Below are 23,361 nucleotides of genomic sequence, written 5' to 3' on the forward strand. Positions count from 1 at the left end.
CGGAAGAGTGAGGTGCCTGATACTGCGAGGATGTCAGGTTCATGGGTGCCAATGAGAAGTGATGGAAGACAGGTGGTTAGCAATCAAGCGCAAGACCTGGTACACTGGGCAAAGAGTGTGGGCTTAGATGAAATGAAAAAGAATGGAGGAGAAAATTCATAAGACACAAAGGATTGTGTGCACATATGTGTGTGTGTGTGTGTGTTGTGGACAGTAGGGAAGAGACAAAAACAGACCTTATAATATCAACACAATGACAGCAGACAGTGCTAGTCTGTTTTATCCTGGTCATTTAAATGTATTCCAAAATTCCTCATCATTCGCTGCAATGCAAAGCAAACTTTCCTTTGTGACTCAGCCCAGAGCAGCAGAAAAAAACAAATGAATTCATCATGGGGACCTAGACCTTCGTCCTGTCTCCATTGCCTCCTATATGTGTGGTCTCAGACAAGTGACTTCACATTTCTAAGCCTTGCTTTTCTTATCCATAAAATGGTTCCAAAAATAGCGTCCATCTTTTAAGGATGGTGTGAGGGTTAAATGAGATAAAGTAATATGTATTTTATTATGCATTGGATAAATATTAACTATCATTATGTACCAAACCATCCATAATTGTATTTCGAAATAGTGATTCTCTTTGGCTCTACTGTGAGCATCATCACGTCACTGGAAACTCCTGTAATAGCCCTGTAAAGTGTGGTGCAGGGTCTTTGGGAGAATTCTTCAGGGACTGATGCCTTCTCTCCTGTTTAGCCTGCAACACCTCACTTTTGTCCTTCCAAGGAGGAAATCCAAGAAGCAACTTTTTCCTTGCCCCAAAGGTAAAACACCCCCATGTAGAGCGATCCCATTTCGCCATCAGAGTATATCTGCTAGAGAGAAAATATGGCAGATCAGTTTTCCCCTCTCTTTTGCTCCCTTATTTTTCTAGAATGTCACTCATACATTTAATTCATTTTGGTTTCACTGTGTGCTTCTGGGCACAGAGTTTTAACTTTGAGTTTCAAAGAGGTATTCACATTTTAGCCCTTATAACCGAAGCCACTAGCAAAGATCTCTCCTTCATTACCCGAGGTAGTATCTAAAGTTTTATGAAACAATCAGTCACAGCTTCAGTCAATACCTATGACCTTACAGAAATCAAGAGCTTTTGTTTCATCTATTGTTCAAGAGAATAAAAAAGGTCACTCACAGAGAAATACATAAGCAGTTTCAAGCAACGTGAAAGAGGGCTATTTTAAATGGTTGTAAATGAAATTGTATTGTCAAGGCAAGTGCACAGTTATACACTGAGAGAAAAAGATATGATAGTACTGTTTATGATCTTTTTTTCTACTTATTAGAGAAGTGGTAAGGAACTAAAGAGAAACGGTGATATATACATATATATGTATATACACACAGACATGTATATACATATGTGTTTGTACATACACATTTCACATATACATATTTAATGTAGATACTAATCAATATTTTGTGTATTCATTCATATATACAATCGTGTATATGTATACATTCTTTGCTCTTTCCACACACTCAAATAACATGGGTCGGGGTCTTCCTGACTCTGGAACTGACACTTTACTGAGAAAGTGGATGATTAATAGGAAACTAAACTGCACACCAATCCGTTATTTTCAGACATAGAACATGAAACTGAGGACCTCATGTGGACTCGGCATTTACGGGGAGAACTAGCATGCAAACGCAGATGTCGTCAACGTCAGACACCAAGCTCCTAACTCCACAGCAGACTGACAGGGAAAATAAAGTTGGTCTGTGTTACAGAGAAAGGGTAGCTGACCATTAAAAATGTTAAAATAATTCACTGAAGGTGATAGTGGTATTTTTCACCCTTGAGGCAGCTATCTATTTATCCTGAATAAACTCTGTTTTTTTATCTGTAGGTGAGATAACCTATTAGGATCATAAAATCTTGGAATTAAAGGGAGAAAATAACTTCAGAAAGTTATGTAGCTCATGATTCCACAAAATGCAGGACTCAGTTTATGCTATTAGGGGAATGAACTAAGGAAATCAAATCAATTTTATAAACATGCTCTCTCTCTTTTTTTTATTTTTGCTTTTGGTTTTTTTGTTTGTTTGTTGTTTGCCTCTGAGAGAGAGTCTCGCTCTGTCATCCAGGCTGGAGTGCAGTGGCATTATCTGGGCTCACTGCAACCTCCACTTCCTGGGTTCAAGCAATTCTCCTGCCTCAGTCTCCCAAGTAGCTGGGACTACAGGCACGTGCCACCATGCCTGGCTAATTTTTGTACTTTTAGTAGAGATGGGTTTTCACCATGTTGGCCAGGCTGGTCTTGAATTCCTGACCTCAGATGATCCAACCACCTCGGCCTCTCAAAGTGCTGGGATTACAGGCGTGAGCCACCGCGCCCAGGCAGACATGCTCTATTTAATGATTCACATGTATATCAAACTTTGCCGGATGTGAAGAACCTCCTGAAAGATATTTGATAATTGTAGCAACCAGCCACTATATAAGGATCTGGGAAACCAAGTTAAAAACCTTCCCTTGAAGTGTCATTCCAAATATGTCTGTAAGCCCAACATTATGCCAGGCAATGGAGCTACCCAAATTAGTAAGACCTAATACTGCTTCTCTGGGTGTTCACAGTCCCCTCACTAAATCCCAATATCTCATCAGCTATCAATAGACCCTTGGTACTGAAACAAGCATAAAGAAGCAACCAATGAAATATTTTATGCCAGTACTACCTTTTTGTCCCCCCTCCTTGGGAAATCTAATAATTTGGTATTTATTGGCAAAAGTCAAGCTTCTATTGGGAAACCCAATACACAGCTTAATCACAATGGATTTGCAATAAACTGGAATCCCTTAATTTTATTTAGATGTGTATGTCCTTGGTATTCTCTGTCTTGTTGCTGGATCACGAATCACTCAGAATTACTTATAAAGTGAAAAAAGATCTGGCCTATGCTGATAAATTTTCAAAATACAAGAAAATCTTAACATTATAATAATGACTGAAATTATTAAGAGGTGTTGCCCATAAGAGTTTTAGATACTATTTAATCAAAGGTTTTATAAGCCATTTAATTGCAACACATTCATCCTAAGGAAATTGAATCCTGATAACCCTAAACTACTTTTTAAAAAAGCAACTCTTAATTTTCTGTTTAACACTTTCTAGAGAGGTGAGTAAAAGGCAGGGCCGGGTGTGGTGGCTCACGCCTCAAATCCCAGCACTTTGGGAGGCTGAGGCGGGTGGATCACCAGGTCAGTAGATTGAGACCATCCTGGCTAACACGGTGAATCCCCGTCTCTACTAAAAATACAAAAAATTAGCTGGGCGTGGTGGCGGGTGCCTGTAGTCCCAGCTACTCAGGAGGCAGGCAGGAGAATAGTGTAAATCCGGGAGGCAAAGCTTGCAGTGAGCTGAAACCGCACCACTGCACTCCAGCCTGGGTGAAAGTGCTAGCCTGCCTCAAAAAAAAAAAAAAAAAAAAAAAAAAAAAAAAAATCAAACAATTAAATTATTAAATAGGCACTTGAGCTAACCGTGAAGACCTTGGCTAATTTTCTGTTAGTGGCACTTGACAATCTAGAGACAAAACAAGACCCAGGATTTTGAAGTGGATTTTTCTTGTTGCCCTAAATCCACATCCCAACTTTCCATATTACCAGCAAAACGTCTTATGGTTTAAACAATGTGACATACAAGCCCAGACTTACACACTTTAATGCATCTAGATGGTGTATATTGTGAAATATGTAATGAAAATTATTACAATGAATTTCTTAAACTGAAATTGCTAACTTAGTAAATTTATAAATTGAAAATTATTAAATTGAAATTATTGAAACTTTTGACACTGGTACAGTCCAAGAACATATAATTATCCACTGTACAAGATAGTTGGACATTTTCCTGAGTAAACAACCATGGTTTTAGAAGTCTAGAGTAAAATAAAAATAAAATAAGCCAAGTGCTAACCACAAGTCATCACTAATGGTTCTTGGAATTCCTTTCTCAAGAAGGGTCTTAACCTTATTTCCATGGCCAAATGCCAATACCTCTAAACGCTTTCAGAATATATGAACTGTTTGCACTATCAAGGACCACTTAGCAACTATGCTGAACATTTAAATGGCTTTTATGTTTAATGTAAGATATTGTCATACTCCAATGTCAAACTAAAAGTAACCTTGGAATAAATCTGTAAGTAAACTTTATAAAATGTTTGAGCATATTCTCTCTAAAGATAATATTTAACCCTTTAATGAAAAAATTTTCAGATTTGTTAATATTGTAATCCATATCAATAATAGATTTTCTTTTTTATGATAATGTATGACTCATGACAATATTAGATGTGGCAGTGAAATTAGAAAGCCAAGCGAGCGGAGACTGCATGGGCGAGTGCGTGTGCGCACGCCTGCGCGCACACACACACACAGTTTTAGGGTCAGAACTGTTCACCGTGGCAAAGGCAAAATATTAAAGCCAGTAGCTTAGAATTTATTTGAAGAGTTGTAGTGAGTTAAGGAAGCAGAATTACTGCCCAGTGTCTGTAGCAGAGAACCTTCAGAGTAACAGGACCAGAATAACTTTGTTGAATTACTCTCCTGAAGGGGCATATGTTCACAATGGTGATGCTAAGATGCTACTAAATACCTATTCAGTAATTAACAAGTAACTAAGTCATATTCTATAAAAATGCGTTTTACTTTGAGTTTTCTTTTGAATATATGCAACTCAAGTGTGGGCTATGCACCCCCTACAAACTTGAATATTAGACTAAAAATTTAAGTTCCTTAGACCTTCCAGCCAATAAATAATTTAGAATGAAAACACTATGATTTCTCCTCATGAGTCTTCTCACATTGCTGAACTCAGTAATCCTGAGGTCTGTTCTTTGATAAATACACTTTCACAATTACAAAGAAACTAACCAGGAATGGGAACTGACGCAGAGCCAGCCACACTTTCCAGAGTTTCATCCTTACTTGCATCATCAATATTATATTGCAGCAGCACATAAAATGTGACTTCCTTAGTTTCAGATTTAAAAAATATTCAGAGGAACAGAAAACCGTGCTAAGAAAACGAATTTCCATATGCACACATTTCCAACTCAGATGATGCACTCTGGCTTCTCTTGTAGAAAGGATGATGATTTGCTTGTATGCTTTCTAAAGATTTTAATCGATTGCTTCAATTGCTTTTCTTCTTGTTTCCATTTAAGAGGAAGGAATTTGAGCATGTTGTTTATGTGCCAAGGTGATGCAGTAAAAACATGTTGTGGGTTTTCTCCATGGGTTGGTAGCATGTCACTGGTCTTCTCAGGAAGGACTTGCATCAGTCATATTTCAACAGAGGGTGGGGGCACAGCTGAGTCCCCTGTTTTTATTTTCACTCCTATGTAGAGCTTGGAAGATGGATAACTTAGTGAAAACAGTACATCAGCAGAGCCAGTATACAGCGTGGTAAGTAGAAGGCAGAACATATGGTAGGTTCTGCAATAAATAGTGTGTTTGTCATTGATTATCCTTTGCTCACAGCAACAACAGATATCCTGGTGTGTTATGACAGAAGAGACCTGAACAGTTAATGAATAGAGACATTTTCAAATGATGCTTTGGCTGGGTTTGGATGTTTTTTTAAGCCTCTATCCCAGGCTTTACACAGTATTAGATGTGCTTGGGCCACAGGACATTGGCATCTCATTCATCTGGAGACCAGGATGATGGTAGGTGGAAAAGCCTCATGTCACAAGGCCTGAAAAATCAACAGCTGAGCATAAAGCAGAAGGTTGATAATGATGCTAACTCCAGAATAAAGAGAGAAACACAACATTCAGAGTATTTAGCAGGTGACAATATAGTCACCATAGGAGGATCATAAATTAAGACAAATATCAGTGTAGTGATTTGCTTTGGGCTTTCAAATGTTTCTCTGCTTCGGAGGGCATTTTCTCTTTCCTGCTTAAATTTTCTCCAACATAAGTATCGCCTTTTAACACATTATTGTGTTGTTCTTATCAATCTTGTTGTCTATCTCCTCATGAAAACCATATCCTAGAATATGAACTATCATATAGCAAGTTCTTAATGTTTATGAAATGAATGAATGAGTAGAGCATGCTGTGTTCAGACTAGACAACAGGGCTTGCTTTCAATGTTGTCAGTACTACTTAGGAAAAGGCATGTCTCAATAAAATGCTGTATTGATTACCGAAGGTAGAAATTCTCTGAGAGACAAAAAAAAAAAAAAAAACAAGGACTCTTTTTTCCTCTCCCCCTGTAAGTAAAGATTGGCCGAATCTCTTCAACCTCTTAGGAGCAGGAGCCGGAAGCACCTGTCACTCCTGAGTCCTGCAGGCAGCTCTAGCCCTGGAGGATGGTGACCCATTCTGGTGGGGAGGCCCTCCCTACTCAGTGGCTTCTCTGCACTGCCTTCTCACGAGTTCCCTGCTTGAGAAATTATTCCTATTCTTCCCTCTATTTCATTTGGGATGGCATTTGAATCATTAGCTTCGTTACACTGGAGAGTCCCACAACTCTTTTCTAATCTAAGTCAATTATGCTTTTAAAGAATGTTGTTTGCAGAGTATGTCACATGCCAGGTATCACTATTTTTTTCTGAGAGAGAACCCACACAGTTACCTTTTGATGTTATGATGCCTTCAGAATTACCTCGCTGCTGTAGTGAAGGTTCTACCCATGAGCCCAATCAAGGAGGAGTGTGGATCAGCCCCAAAGCTCAGAGGATGTGCTCAGCAGCAGATACATACATGAACTGTATAGTTTGTGCTGCCCAGGTTGGATTTTATAATTATCCAAACCAGCTTGTGATGGACAAAATGCATACTCACTAGAACAGATAACATTACTTCATTCTCACTTGGCCAAGTCCTTCATCTTCACTGAGAATGTAAAGCAGGCCTTTTAAATGCTCTCATCACTGATGATAAAGACACGAATCACTCATTCTTGAAAGAGTCTGGCATTGTGGTGAGCAAGTCCACTCCTATTCGCAAGAAGAAAATGCTGCATTTGCTTCAAAATGAGATTTGCAGGGTAACGAAATGGCTTAACGCTTAAAAAATATAGCCCTTGAACCCCTGCCAAAGTGCCTGCAGTTTCTATTAGTGAATTCTTTCAAAAAGGACACCAGGCTCTAATTATGTCACCTAGAGGAAGACCTACTCTGGCTGGAATATGTTGGCCATAAATTTTAGGTGATTCCATGGAAAGGGGGATTTTAGGGTGGAATTGGACAAAGGATTTTGGATGAAAAGGTGCAAAGCCCAAGAAACAGGGCCCAAGGAGGGCTTAATTTAACAGCAGGAGAAGGACGAATGAAGTCACGGGGTTTCTGATGCGAGGGGCTGACAGTACCAAAAATTATCTTAATAAAAACTCGATTTTATAATATTTTACAGTTCAGAAGATTATTTTTTCCTAAACTATATCTTGGTTCTTAGCCTGCACTTCCAAGTGTGTGGATGAGATATCAAATGGGGAAACGGTGGCTCAAAAAAGTCAGCTGAGTTGATTGCACAGAAGTAGCTGAGACTGGATCAAGCTCAGAAGCCCTTCCACACAGCAGAGTTTGAGATTTCTTTTGCATCTTTCACCCCTCGTTGTACCTACTATCTCATGCTACATGTGGTAGGAATTCAAAAATGCATGTTCCTATATATGTAAATATGTTGGAGAGTGTTACTCCCTTTAAGTATGCTAAAATAATGATAGCCCTCAGTAGCTAAAAGTTGTGAAAGCTTTAAAACCTGTGTGTTTTCTTTTTCTTTTCTTTCTACTTCTCTCTACTTTCCTCTCTTTCTGGCATCTAAGAAATGTCTGCTACATTTCAGTAAGTGAATAGATAGTCAGATGAACAAACAAAAGCCTGAATGGGTTCTAAAAATGTTAAGATACTCAAAGAATATATGATATCACAGTGTTAAATAGTGTCCAAGAGCTTTCACTCGATACTATACATAGTCATTCTTTGAGAACTACGTATTTATATTTAATACTTATTAAAGCCTAGGTGCTGTTACTTAATCATTTGTAACTAAATTGTGTAGCATTTCTATCTTTTAGTAATAAAACTAGAGTGTAATCCGTTAGGCTGCAATAGTGTTTTAAATTTTCTGCCAAAGGAAAAATACAATTGTCTCGAGGAGCCTAAAATTGCTAAGACACCTGGATTTCTGTAACTTTGGATGTATACAAAATTAAGGTTTCATTGATTAGAACTTACCTATGTAAGATGAATCTAATTTTAAAAGTATGGATTTGATTTAAACGTATGGATTTTCACATGAAATTCTCAGGCCTTTCTTGAGATTTTATTGACCAAAAACTAGGTTTATATAAAAAAGAATATATATTAGTTCAATTTAACACAAGTTTATTATGAAAGGTTGATGTTTGAAACAAGTGTGTGTTTTTAAATGTGTCTGATTTGAAATAGTTGGACTATTTTTTAAACTTTTTATTTGGATTTTTATACGTACTGAACCATTAGAATTGTGGTTAAAACAATTCAATTCAACTTTAATGTCCGAGACTATTAGGAAAACATACTTTTTTATGGGTATTTTATGTTCTTTTTTACTCCATGGAAGTTAATCAATGAAGAAATTCTACAAGATTTCAGTGAACAAGAACTCTAGCTTCATATACTAATTAGCATAATTATCATTAAACCATGACCTGAGAAAAGCATTATGTGAAATAATATCTGACAAGGCCCAGAGACTGGTCATCTTTAAAATTGAAAATAATAATAGTGTTAGAATTGCTCCTGTAAAAAGTGGCTTATTTTTGCTACCACCAACTAAAGATATTAATAGTTTGTGTGAATTGTAAATCATTGAGCTAGCTACTGTATAGACAGGTAATGCGTACACTGTTATTACAAAGGAAAACCTGTGCTAAATCAACACAATTCCTCACTTAGAGCATTTTGGGACTGTACCACAGGCCCGGGATTGGGAAACTGTGTCCTACACAGGCTAGAACTGAACTGAAAGGTTGGAGAAGAGACGATAGGAAACACTGCAATGGAAATAAGTCGTGGGTAGCACCGCACACACATCAGTAGAACTCAGGAAAGCAAAATGGAAGAAGGGAAGTTATATTAAAAAGGCAAAATTCAAGCCCCTGAGCTGCGCTTTCCAAGTGGGGACTTGCTTGTGCCCCCCGACCCTGCAGAGGTGGCCCTGTCAGTCCCTGTGTTTGGCCTGGTCTGTAACGCTCTGTAAAGGGAACCCAAAGAAATTGGCATCCCTGAGCACCGCTGTATGTTAGATACTGTATTTGCTCCTGCTCATACCTGCCTCACTGAATCATCATCAAAGCCGCATAAGAAAAACGGGGCTCTGTGTGCCAGCCTGGCGTGGATCCAGGCTTTAGAGCCTGGCTTTTAACACACGCTTGTTTTAGAGTCCGTCATATCATGGAATCGCTCTGGGAAGAGAGAAAAGGCTGTGGTTTATAAACTTGTAGCTTTAGTCAGCTTGGCTGGATGTAGGGAGCAGATAGAACTTGAGTGGGAACGGGCAGAGAAAAGTGGGCAGCAGGAAGCTTGCTTCTGCGATAAAGTGGTTTTAACATCACCTGAGGGTATCAGAGGCCTCTAAAGTGTAATATGCAAAATTTCAAGGTCTGTACCTAAAATTTATAGTTCAGAGAAAATTTCATCTATACGTCCAGAAGTGGTTAGAGCAGAAGAAAGCTTTGACTCAAATTAACTAAACTCACAAATGATTAAGGTACAAATTGGAATGGCAGTTTGTAGAATTTGAATAGCATTTGACTATCCAGGGGAATGGCTTGATAATCAGGATAGCCACTCTCTGTGGTTAATCACGTTTGACTCCAGCTTGGAAAGAAGAAATGAACTCAAAGCAGGAGAATCACGGTGCTTGACATTTCTGTATTTCTGACCGGCCTGTGAGAAGCACTCTGCTCTGCTCATTCTTGAGACACATTTTTTGCTTTGAGGATACCACTTCCTGAGTTTCATGATAATTTCCACCCTGTGAACGTTTTTTGTTGAGTGGTTTGGGTTTTGTCCATTTAGTGTTCAGAATTGTAATGGATATATACTGACCTGGGGATTTTTCTTGTTTAGAATTTGATTTTTCCTCACATTTTTCACACATTTTAAGATACAATATGCCTAAAAGAATGGGGTCTCCTCTGTTAAAAGTTTGACTATTTTTCTTGGCATATTTATTTTCAGGTCATATACTGACTCTTAGCAGAGCCAATTTTAATGTAATAATTAATGTGATACAATTCAAACAAAACCACTTAGAAAATAGCTGTAATTCTCCAAACGCAGTGAAGCATGTCACTGACAACTGACCATGTTTCCCCTTTAGTTCTAGATAATACAGTTTAGTTATTTCTACATTTTTACAGTTTATTTTCAGATTTATTTTAAGAGTGCTGATATATCTCTTATAAACAGACCATTACATTAGAATTAGAATTGAAATTTGATACATAAAAATGCTCTACAGAAAAATTTTCTATGATTTATATAATTAGGCTTTTAGCATTTTTGACATGGCATTTAATAGACCATACATTTGGTTTTTGTCTGTCACCTGCCATTTTCATATTTGCATCTTTAATAAGACCAACCTGATTGTCAACACTGAAAACTGCTCCCTTTTAATACTACGTGCTTTCGGATTCCAAGCATAGTAGAAGCAGTATTATTAATAAAAGGAATTCAACTTAATAATGGCTAAGTTACAAGAAAACATTTCTCTTACATGATCAGATTTTTAATTTAAATGATACATTTATGAAATATTTTCTATGTGTATGTATGTGTGCGTACATACGTATATGTGTGTGTGTGTATATATATATATATATTTATGAATGACTAAAGTAAACACCAAATACCTCTAAACTTAATCGTAAGAAAAATGAACAGAGGAGGGCATTTATTTTTAAAATGGCAGCCTTACATTCCTCATGGTACAGTCGGTGGCTTAGAGATGTGCTTCTCAAAACTCAGCCTTGGTCAGGTGCAGTGGCTCATGCCTATAATCTCAGCACTTTGGGAGGCCAAGGTGGGAGGATCACTTGAGCCCAGGAGTTGCAGGCTAGCCTGGGCAATATGGCAAAACCTTCATCTCAAAAAAAAAAAAAAAAAATAGGTGGGTGCAGAGGTGTGTGCGGACCTGTAGTCCCAGGTTCTCTGGAGGCTGGGATGGGAAGATTCCTTGAGCCCAGGAAGTCGAAGCTGCAGTGAGCTGTGATCATGCTACTGTACTCCAGCCTGGGTGGCAGAGTGAGAGCCTGTCTCAAAAACAACAAGGATGACACCCAAACTCCTTAAAGTGTACATGAATCACCAGGGGATTGTTTAGAAGCAGATTTTCATCCTGCAGGTCTGGGTTGGGGCCTGAGTCTGCATTTCTAACAAGCTCCTATGTCTGGGATGTGGGAACCCAGAGTACTGAAGGAAATATAAAAGATGTGATTTACTGAACAGATGTTAATTTCCTAAGTAATCTCGTGTATGTTCTTGTCATCCTACTGTTCCTCAAAGATCCTGTTGTCCAGGCCTTGAGACACATGTTAAGATGTAAAACTTCCAATTCATTCTTGTTATTCAAAGCATGCAATTATTTTTGTTTTGATCATGCTTATGGGTTTTATTCTAATATTTGTGTATGTTTATGATATAAGTATTATGTATTTCAACATTTGAGAATAAAAACATTTTTCTGGTCATTTGTTAATCTTGTGGCATGAATAATAGTGTCGTTTTGATATGCTGAATTAGAATAATGTAGAAATACTATGGTCTTGGTCTGCAGTCCAATGCTCTAACCCTGAGCTATACCCCCTCATACCTGATATAAATGATGAATTGATGGGTGCTGATGAGTTGATGGGTGCAGCACACCAACATGGCACAAGTATACATATGTAACAAACCTGCATGTTATGCACATGTACCCTAGAACTTAAAGTATAATAAAAAATAAAAATAAAAAAACATAAAAAAAAATTAGGGAGTAAAAAAAAAAAAAAAGAAAAAAAGAAATACTATGGTCTGAGAGAAAAATTCCCTGTTTTTAAAATGCAGTAAGGATCTTCATTGTGATACAATAAAATTTCACAAAGGTGCTCTTCTTTAAGCCTAATTAGTAAAAGTTAAGTGAACTGTATGTGTGGCACTAGGGTCTTCTGTTGAAATGCCTTTGAAAATTACGTGTCTACTTGCAAAAGAAGGGTGTACACATTTGCTCTGGAAAAAGGGGGAGATAATAGGATGGATCTTGTGAGCCAATTTAGTATATTTATTCCTTAAATCATAAGGATTAAGAAGAAAATTGTTTAAGTCAATTACTAGGATATTGGGTTCTAGTAAATTATGTGTCTTTATGTGAATTTTTATTATAAGAAATATGTTAATATATGTCGACAAGTGTTTTATGTTTTGTTTTGAAACTTTGAGGAAAGTTAGCTATTGTGGAAAAAAGGAGCATGATGTCTTAGGGAAGAAGTTCTTTAAAGTTCATCTTCTGTAAGATTCATCCTGAAACTTTAGTAGGATATCCTATACCTGTGCTTTGAAAATATCCCTAAGAGAAGAGGTAGAACACTTTTATTTTGAGATAGGGTCTTCCTCTGCTGCCCGTGCTGGACAGCAGAGATGGTTCACTTCAACCTCACCCTCCTTGAGGAGGCGCTCATCCTCTTACTGAAAAGCCAGAGAGTTGCACGTACTCATCATAGATGTGTCTCCCACAACGTTTCATCATTTGGTGTTTGTTTTGCTATCTGAGACCATAATAAAAAATGAGTCAAAATACCCTTTTCACATGAGAGCCTTACCCACGTTTGAAGACAGAAAATTTCTGTCATTTACCATTGCACTTTCCTCTGAACACATTCCACCCTGTCTCTACCCTAGGATTGCATTCAATGTTTCAGAAGCAGAATAACCAAGAAAAAAGTAGAGGCTGCTTTTTCCTCATTCTAATACTGTATTTCCACAATAAATCCTTGGATTTAGATGGCTTTTTCTGATAGCTATGTCCCAACATTAGTAAAATGTAAGGACCTATAATAAAGACCTTCAAAAATACAGACTATTACTAATACTATTATTTCAGAGAAAATGCGCACAGAGATTGTAAGATTCCACTTGTCCTGGGGTGAAAACAATAAGATAATGAGTTGGTCTCAGGGAGCTCAGGCTTTCATTGCACAATCATCCTTGCAAGGAGGCAGTTATGATGGAGATACACAACACATGAAATGGCAGTAGAGACAGCAAGAAAGTCATCAGATTCTGCTTGGAGTTGCCAGAGATCATTCGTGGAGCTGTAGCGTTCCTCTGCCAGGATGCGGAAGCTCAGGGCGGGAAAGGAAGATGCCTGGGCAGGAGGCTGGCCAGTCAGCTATTGCACTAGCTCAAAGTATGGAACTTAAATTACTGCAGAGAGCAATTGAAGGATGAAGGGTGGAGGAACACCTGTCAGTGCTGAGTTTTAGAAAGATCCCTCTGGGAAGAGTAGGAATGGTGGATGTGGGCCAGACATGGAAAGATCACAAATGAGGCTGTTGCAGCAGGTAGGAAAAAAGGACTCCAAAGAAGAGGAACTGGAGAATTCTTTGTAGGAAGGGACAGGGAGCAAAGTACCACTATGAGATCCTAGTACAGTGCTAGGCACAAGATGATTGATAGACACAAAGTGTGGACTGCCTGCTTGTGGCTTCCCGTGTTAATGCCATGATAACCACTGAGCACATGGGTTTCTTGGGCCCAAAGGAGACCTGTTTTCATTTAGAGTTAAAAGATCTTCTGGAACTTATTTTGATTTTTTTAAGTTATTGAGTCACAGCACAGAAAAATTTTGTTACTTCATCTATCATTACAACAAATTCAACTAGACATGGTCATATGACCTTGTCTCTTTATATTGTAGAGATTTGGGAGGTATCGGATATAAGGCCACTAAATAAGGAATATGACTGAGCTGAACATTTCTGAAGGTTACAGTAAGGTAAAATTTCTCCATAAAATATCCAGTTCTGTCATCTATGGCTATGCGCTGTTATTCTGTAGGAATTCCAAGTGAGATTCTGCATCACTGTATTTACAAACCTGAACTTGACAGGCTCAACAACATAGGATTGCTTTAATAGATACAATTATTGAGCAAATACAAGGAATCTAAAATGAGATATTAAGTAAAATGTGTACATGTGTGTATGTGCACATGTATACGTGCACATGTGTGTGTTTAAAAATAGCAGTTACTTGTACTACATTCCTTTAACTTTTAACTTGGTTTAGTACAGAAGACTTAAAATTATTTTCCCAAGAGAAGGTATATTATTCAAGCCCTTCAAAATTTTGGACATTGCCTTCTAACACACACACGCACACACAGAATTTTAAGTATAATAAATGATTATATGTAGTTCCTAGGTAAGCAACCTGTGTATTTTTTCTATTGTCTATCTGTAGTTCAACTCAGACAGGAGCATCCAGCTTATGTGTTTATTGTATCAACCTTAATTCTATATTCAGAACTGCATACCATTAATCATTATGATACAGCAAATTAATAACATCAATAAATTATATAATATACTGATTTTTTTTTGTCAAAAAATGACAGAAAGGATGCTATTGGAAAATGTAATTATATTTAAAATATAGATGATAGATGGTGACATAGTTAGGCTTTCTGTCCCCATCCAAATCTCATCTTGAATTGTAGTTCCCATGTCATGGGAGGGGCCAGGTGGATGTAATTGAATCATGGAGGTGATTTTCCCCATTCTATTCTCCTGATAGTTTGTTCTCGTGAGATCTGATGGTTTTATAAGGGGCTCTTCCTGCTTTGCTCAGCACTTCTCCTTCCTGCTGCCATGTGAAGAAGGACATGTTTTTGTTTCCGCTTTGCTGTGATTGAAAGTTTCCTGATGCCTCTCCACCCGTGCTGAAGTGTGAGTCAATTAAGCTCTTTCCTCTGTAAATAGCCTGGTCTCAAGCAGTTCTTTATAGCAGCTTGAGAATGAACTAATACAGATAGATAAATATTTGACTTTAGGGGCATTCTTTTTTTAATAAAAACAGACTGTTTGAAAGTCTATCAAACCAAATAAACTACCGTGATACTCTGTTTAATTCTGTTTGAGACCTTGCACAGAAAACTGTGTGTGTCTTGACCGTTGTCCCAAAGAAGTCACCTGGTGTTGGCATGTAATCCTATCTCTGTTTTTCCTATTACCACTTTTCTTGTTCTCTCATTCTCCAAGTTACATGTGGAGAAAGGATATCCTATCTTTAGTTCACTTCAATGGCAGGCTGTTACCTGAAAATTAGCATTTCACAATTTACTTTCTCGCCTTTCCTTCAAATGAGTTCTACTGTCAATTTCCTTATCATCTGGGATTAACTGTTGCTGTGGTTTGCAATATTTGACTCCTCCCTTTCCTACCACATGCTGCCCATTACTTTAGATGCTACCAACGTCCAAAGAACTATTTGTTTCTTTGTCTTCTCTGGCCTTTTTATTGTCTCTGCATTAATTTAAGCCATTACCTGTTGCTTAGGTACTTCAGCAGCCCAATTAAATGATTTATTCCTTGCATCCATTCAACCTCTTTGTTTTTTATCTCAACCATTTGGTAAAACATGTGTGAATTATAGTGCTAGTATAAAAATAAAGATGAAGAAGGTGTGTCTTTGCTGGCAATAACGTCAGTGTCTATAAGGGAAATTGTCAATCATGTGCCTGGCAATGATGTTTTATGGCTTTTTTTTGTTGTTGTTATTTTAAGGTCAGAGGTACAAGTGCAGGTTTGTAAAACAGGTAAACTTTTCTCATGGCAATTTGTGGTACAGGTCATTTCATCACCCAGATATTAAGCCTAGTACCCATTAGTTATTTTTTCTGACCCTCTCTCCTGCAACCCCCACCCTTTGGAAGATCTGAGGATGTGTTGTTCCTCCCCGTGTCTCCATGTGTTCTTATCAGTTAGCTCCCACTTATAAGGGAGAACATGAACTATTTGGTTTTCTGTTCCTGTGTTAGTTTGCTAAGGATCATGGCCTCCAGCTCCATCCACGTCCCTACAAAGGACATGCTCTCTTTCTTTTTCTATGGCTGCATAATATCCCATGGTATGGATGGAACATATTTTCTTAACTGATTCTATCATTGATGGGCATGTAGGTTGATTACTTGTCTTTGCTATTGTGAATGATGCTGCAATAAACATATACGTTCATGTGTCTTTATGATAGAATGTTAAATTCAAAAATCAAGCTACAAAGAAGCAGCCATGAGAGAATAAGTAATGGAATGGTTTGCTATGACTAAGCCCCGGGATCATTACAAAGAGGATGATGACAGCTGATAACATTTGCTGGACACTTACATGCCAGCTCTACATTAGGTAGGAGCTATTTACCCCACAAATGGGACAGCTCAGTGGGGAAGTGAAGGCACTTGCCCAAAGGTGGTTTATACAAAAGTGTCAGAGTGGGGACCCAAGCATGAAACCTGCTTGCAAAGTTTACAATATACTATTTTATCCCAGTAACATTTTTTTCTAAAATTATTCTTTGTTCCTGCAATTTATCTTCTCAAAAGTTACGCATAACAATCATTCCTTTTGATAATTAGGTGTCACTTCCTTTCCCTGACTTTTAGCTCCAGTACAATATGTGCAAACCCACTTTCCTAGACTGACTGTTCACCATCCCTGGGGTTTTCCCACAGCTCTCATGGCCCCAGTGTATGCATGAATATCTGAGTTCTGACTTCTTGAGTTTTCTTGTTTTTGCCCACCTGAGGGGCCTGCTGCTTCTCTCTGTTCATGCAAATTCATTCACCAGTTTCTAAATGTACTCTCTCTCTCTCTGTCTCTCTCTCTCTGTCTCTTTGTCTCTCTGTCTGTCTCTGTCTCTGTCTCTTTCTCTCTGTCTCTCTCTGTCTCTCTCTCTGTGTGTCTCTGTCTCTCTCTCCCTCTCCCTCTCCCTCTCCTGGAATATTTTCTAGGCAAATCCAACCATTGTGATCTCCTTATTATCTGAATATCTCCAAGAATAATCAACTACCTAAATTTTCCTGGATGCACAACAGAGTGTGCAGTGACCGGGAGAACTTTTATGTCTCTTTTTAAAATGTTTTACAGCATTTTTCCCTATCCTGCACAGAGAATTAAACATAGAGAAGGTAATATTTGAAAGCATTAGGGTGACAGAAGGAGTTAATCCAGCAGAAGAAACACCTCACAGCTCATGAGAAACAAAGCTTTCCAATGAAAATCAGGAATCTTCATGAAGGCTAACACAGGGCAATAAAAATGTCAATAATAGCCTGAGTATCTCCAGCAGCTCCATAATAATATAAGAAAAGCCAGCTATGAACTCAATTCAGGAAAGTGTTAAATAGAATAACATTTTTATGTTGCAACAGGTGACTACTTAGTACCTGCTCATCAGGAAATCCCTAGTAACCAGCAGTGTGTGATGTATTTAAATCTTGGACCCTGGAATCAGAAAGGCCTCCGTTCAAATTCCAGAACCACCACTGAGGTTCTATGCAGCCTTGGAAAAATTCCTCTGAACTTCAGATCCTCAGCTGATGAGTAGGAAGACTAACAGTCCTTTTCTCCTCTTAGGGAGATATTAGGGAGATAAAAGCAAGAGGATGTCAAGTGTTCAAATAAGTGTCTGGCACATGGAAGACATCAGTGCATGCTGGTTTTATTAGTCTTATCATCATCATTGCTACTAGTATTATATTTAGTAAGAGTCTTTCACTTCTTTTCTTAGCTGTATGTGGGCTTCTAGGGAAGAGACTTTTTAAAAAAGCGAATTATTCTGACCTTTAATCTAAGTTGGATTAAAATGTTGCATAAAGTTCAGTGCTTGAAAGGAAATCTGTCTTCCTACAAAACTTGCAGATCTACCTAATAACCCTTTCCCTTATTGAAAAAAGAAGTTTATTTGGGAGAGATAAATTGATAGGAGAAAGACAATTGCCTTGGCAACAGAAAATCCGGGTTTAGATCCTGGCTTGGTAACTTGGTAGCTGGCATTGGAGATGTGATTTAAAAAGCCAGTGGAATCTAAATGAGAAGACCTTAGGCTTTTTCAGTGCTGAGATGACTGAAGTATCGTCTGACGTTTAGTATTAGCAATAAAGGTTCTGAAAGAGAAGGGGCGTTCCTCCTTGGTGAGGGAACATTACCTCATATGGATGAAAAGATCCTGAATACCAGCTCCAGAATACCCTTTACTCTTCCCTGCGGAAGCTTTCCTCCCATTCTTTTCCAAATTGTAATGAGCAGCAATTTGCTCCTACTGGACTGACTTGTTCTCCATCAATTTTGATGTGATTTCAAACAATCCGAGCACTTCTCAGCAACATCTTACATCATCCAAATGGAAGCTTTCACAGAATCCCAGGGCATAACAAGTAGTTTGCTAAAGCCAGACCTCCTAGGAGAAGGAAACACTGGGGCCAGCCTGCTGCTGGCTGGGGTAAGCACACACGCAATCTTCACCAAGGAGATTTCAGCCCACAGATCCAAGACTGAAAATACCCAGGTCTTTGAGAGGTCTTAAAAATGACAGTAAAGATGGCATGAGTAGAACATCTTCAAATAAGTAGCCAGTAATTTACTTGCGTATGGAAACAATAGATGTATGTATCTCTTGCTTGAATGGCCCACTCATCTCAAATGGTTAGAAGTTGAGAATCATTGTTGAAAAATATTTCCAATACCTAAAAATATGTTACACAGTATAGTTGTATTTTGTTAACATATAATTTAATACTTAGCATTTACTTAGCTACCAAATACATTTCTAAATCTTTAACAGTTCTTATTTTCTAGAAATAAAAATAAATCTTAGAGCTTCTGACCGCACAATAAAACTTATTAGCCAGAGAACTATTAAACTTTTCACCTCTTTCTTGAAGGGTCTCACTAAACAAAAGAAAAATTGCACAAACATGCATAAAACACTCAGAGGAAGTTCTAAATAACTACATAATCTATACTGTGAAATTCACATCCATAAATAATTTGCTTTTTCAGTACTGCTCAAATACCACATTTAATATATTCATTTAATATATCACAATATATTTAATATCATATTCATTTAATATATTTAATAGATTTCTTGAAAGTTAGAAAATCAAAATACATCCTTAGAGTGTGAAGGGGAATTTTCCAAGTAAATATATTTAAAAGTCCCGTACAAACTCTATTATGTTTCAATAGGCTTGTAAATGTAAATGAAAATTTTGATAAAAATTAGTTTGATGTTTATCAATGCAATAAAAAATAACTTGTCATTTCAGTTTCTCCAAATATGTTAAAACAGTCTTCAAAATATTTTTGTAAGAAGGACTTCTTTCTTTGGTAAGGGAATCTTCACTTCACATGCATAGGGGCATAATTCTCCCTTCATATAGCCTCTTGCTAATTACTATAAATCATATCCTTGTCGTTTTTTCCAGAATTCAAAAAACTACCCAGGTCAATTTCAGAAATAGAAATAAATTGATTTCTTGAAATGGTCAATGATGATAAAATAGTTTTCCATAATTTCGTAGTAGTCGTTAAGGGTTTTGTTGTTAAGTTTGTTTCTTTGTTTACCAGTTTTACTTTCATGGGTTCCTACATACTTTGTTTAGTCATAGATAGGAGAAAGGAAAAATAGGTAGCCAATGAACAAAATATCTGTTCAAATGCATAAAAAATGCAATGTATACTGTTGGATAGAAATGCTTTCCAGGCCTTTGTTGAAATATGTAGATTATTTAATCTCTCATACCACGTAGCTTAATCTGTTTAAATGGGGAATGCACTGTCTATCTACCTTGTTGCACCATTGCGAGGATTATGTGTAAAACTGTGAGTCCCATAATAGATTTTATTAGATATTAGCTCCTCCTCCTGCATCTTCCTTCCCTCTATCTCTCTCTGTTTCCTTCTTTCCAAGATTTGGTTATTCTTGGCGTGAGTCTCTATAATCTGCTAGAAACTTTCATTAGAGTTAGGGTCATCGGCAGGGCTAATTTGTGCTTGCTTTGAGGCCAGCATCCTTAGTCACTTATTTTTCCGTCTGCATAGTGTTGATATTTCTCAAATACTAGGGTTCAGAAAATGAACTTTTTGAATTAGTCTGTTTTGGAATATAATGTTCAACACGGTTTTGCTTTTTCTAGTACTTGGTAGACATTGAATAAACGAATGAAGGAAATGAAGGAATGAATGGGTGCCTTCTAATTTGCTTTAATATCTGCATTTTAAATGCCAGCCTCAGTCTATTTTCTAGTTATTTTTCATTTGGGGATTTTTTTCCCCCAAAGAAACACTGCAGATGAAAGAGGAGCATAGCCCTAGAGGTTTGTGCTGGGGTACAAATGCACCTGTTCCCCTCTGTGTACCTCTCCGTCCTTGCTGCCTCCCGCTCTCCTCTGCCGTCCCAGCAGGCTGGACATGTTTTAGGGCCCCTGTAAATGCTTGCTAAATGAATGAGTGTGGATGTCAACTAGCCTGCAAAGAAGTTCCAAGCTCATTTACTGCCTGGAGTTACTAAATCCTGGAGGATTTGGGCACAATTAGAGCTGTAAAATGCCTGCTCCGTCTTTAGCAAGCCAAGGGCTAAAAACGATGTAAACTACAAGGGAAGTCCGCTTAGTCAGAGCAAGGACACAGCTGGGGCAGATGTGTGGCTCCCCAGATGAGCTCACGATTCTCAGGGGTCTTGATTTAGTGTCTTCTGCTGTCTGGGGTGATCAGGAAAACAGTGCTTCTCTGACAGGTTGCTTTCCATTAGTACAAATGAAATTCAATAGCATCACAAGACTGGAATTTGGCAAAGTTACTCAAAAAGTAATCGATGGTGAAAATGAAGCCCTTGTAAGTACTTCTTGTTCTTAAGCACTTGTGAGTGAGAATAAAAGCTTGGATTCTGCATAGCCAGAGTGAGAATTTCAGGGAAAAACACACACACAGAATTTAAATCTATTAACTCTTCAGGTGTCTTAATTTCACCATTAAGGTTTCTAGAATCTAGAAGAGTGTCTTTCAATAACACCATAGGCAGTTTCTTTTTAGAGTAGAAAGAGTTCTACCCATGGGGTCTGATGCATCTGAGTTCTTGTCTGTGCTCTGCTACTGAACGCTTTTGCACAGTGGGTCCTGGGAACATTATTAGAAGCCTCTGAATCTCAGACTAGACATCTGTGAAATGAAGATAAGGATGCGGGACTTTGGGAAGGATTAGCAAGAGAGATGTAAAGCTACAGGCATGGGGGAGGCATGCAGTCAGCAATGACTCCTTAGTCTTCTGGTTTTTTTCTCTCCTCTTACTAACACTGGCATTCTTGTTACTACTGCTGCTGTTTTGATTGTTCTTGCTATTACTATTTTTATCTTTGGCCCTATAAGAATGTAACATTAGAAGAGACAATTAGAATAAAAATACGGTACTAAAGCCCATGTGATAAGACAATATACACAATAAGAAAACACTATAGGTTGTTCCTCCAACCCTAAATAAATAGAGCAGGTGGTAGAAGCCAGCGTCACTTCCCAAGCTAGGAGAGTAACTGCTGTGGCTGCTGTTCCCGGGGCCTGGTCAAGCCATTGGAGCTTTGAAACAATGCTAGTCTTCTGTTTCCAAGTACATACTCATGCAAAGTTTGCATTCCCACATTTCTCCTGGAGGACAGGGATGGGTTGATTTTTATTCAGTTTTATTCCTCACATTCATCATAATAGTCAATAAACATGTATTTAAGAATTAATGAACAAAAGAACAAATAAACGGAAAGTTACGATGTCATATATCTGAATGAATATTTGCTCCTTTCCAAGGCAAGCTATTTCAAGTTGAAATCATAAATTGTAAATGACCAAGATACTCCATTATGGAGAAATATGAAAAGTATTTGCACAGGTAGGGGAATGTGTCACACGCAGCTTGCTCCAGTCCCTGAACAGTGGGTGAGCTTATCCTGAGTTGCGAGGAAAAACTGATCCCAAAGAGGGATTCCACGAGGAAGGTGGCCTCTAACCAAGACAACAGCAGGCCGATGTGGGCATCATCATGTAGGGAGGCTGAGTGGGAAAGGGCTGATTGTAGCTTCCAAACAACAGTGGAATGTCTTTAATTTTCAGTTACAGCCCGGAAAGTTAAATGCTACCCTAAGCCATCTCATGCTTTCTCATGGGGGCAAATCAAAAGCCTGGAGTAACCAAGCCCAGGTTACAGCTGGAAATGCTCTCTCTCAGTAGGAGTCAAGATGCACAGACCGTCCATAGTCTTCATTCGTTTGAGTCTTGGGCCTAGAACTTTAAACCACAACACAGAACTCCCAAGCCTTCCTAACGGAGTAAAATCATCTCTAGGCCTGGTTGCCTCAGGAATGACTGGAAACAAAGCATGATTTAGTCACAGGAAGGTGTTTCTCAAGAGAGAAACCTCAAGACTGCTCTTATTTCTTTAGATAAAGCGTTATGCACAAAAACCAAGAATATCAGCAACTTTCCCATCTCTATTCATTTCACTGATCGCTAGTTCTCTTTGTTTGTTTGTTTGTTTGTTTTTATTTTTGAGATGGAGTCTCACTCTGTTGCCCACGCTGGAGTGCAGTGGTGCGATCTCGGCTCACTGCAAGCTCAGCCTCCTGGGTTCACGCCATTCTCCTGCCTTAGCCTCCTGAGTAGCTGGGCTACAGGCGCTGCCACCATGCCCGGCTAATTTTTGTATTTTTGGTAAAGACAGGGTTTCATTGTGTTAGCCAGGATGGTCTCGATCTCCTGACCTTGTGATCCGCCTGCCTCAGCCTCCCAAAGTGCTGGGATTACAGGTGTGAGCCACCGTGCCTGGCCATTTTCTTTATTGAATGACCCCACCTAACTCAACTACTTTTTATTCCCAAATTTACAAATTTACTTTGAATATGTTTTCATCTTTCAAGGGCATTCTATATAGCCTGAAACATTTCTTTGAACTCAGGTTGTCTTTGATTAATGAACTGTCTTCACAGTTGTTCTGAGTTTCCTGCAAAGAAAAAAAAAAGTGTATATGTATATTTGTTTTTTTCTTCTGTCTCCCTCTCTTTTCCATCCCTTTCTTTTTTTACACTGAGACCACGCTCTGCATTCTGGGAATCTCTCCAAGTACTTCTCAGTGCTTCGAAGTGCGGAGAAGAAAAGGGGTGATAAAGATGTCACACAATTTATTTTGTTCTCTGGTCGTTCTGAGATGAGTTAAAACATAAACATGGGAGCAGGTGTACTCTGAATCACGAGTTTCAGAATCGAGAGAG

The 23,361-nt window shown here is 38.3% G+C and overlaps 1 protein-coding gene across 1 annotated transcript in view; it reads left to right on the forward strand.

Annotated features, from left to right (window-relative positions):
- The window catches only part of CSMD1 (CUB and Sushi multiple domains 1), a 2,063,566-nt gene that overhangs the window by 237,356 nt on the left and 1,802,849 nt on the right, over positions 1-23,361 (forward strand). The window lies entirely within an intron of this gene.

The sequence above is a fragment of the Piliocolobus tephrosceles genome, chromosome 7 (genome assembly GCF_002776525.5).
Source record: "Piliocolobus tephrosceles isolate RC106 chromosome 7, ASM277652v3, whole genome shotgun sequence".
Taxonomy (NCBI): Eukaryota; Metazoa; Chordata; class Mammalia; order Primates; family Cercopithecidae; genus Piliocolobus; species Piliocolobus tephrosceles.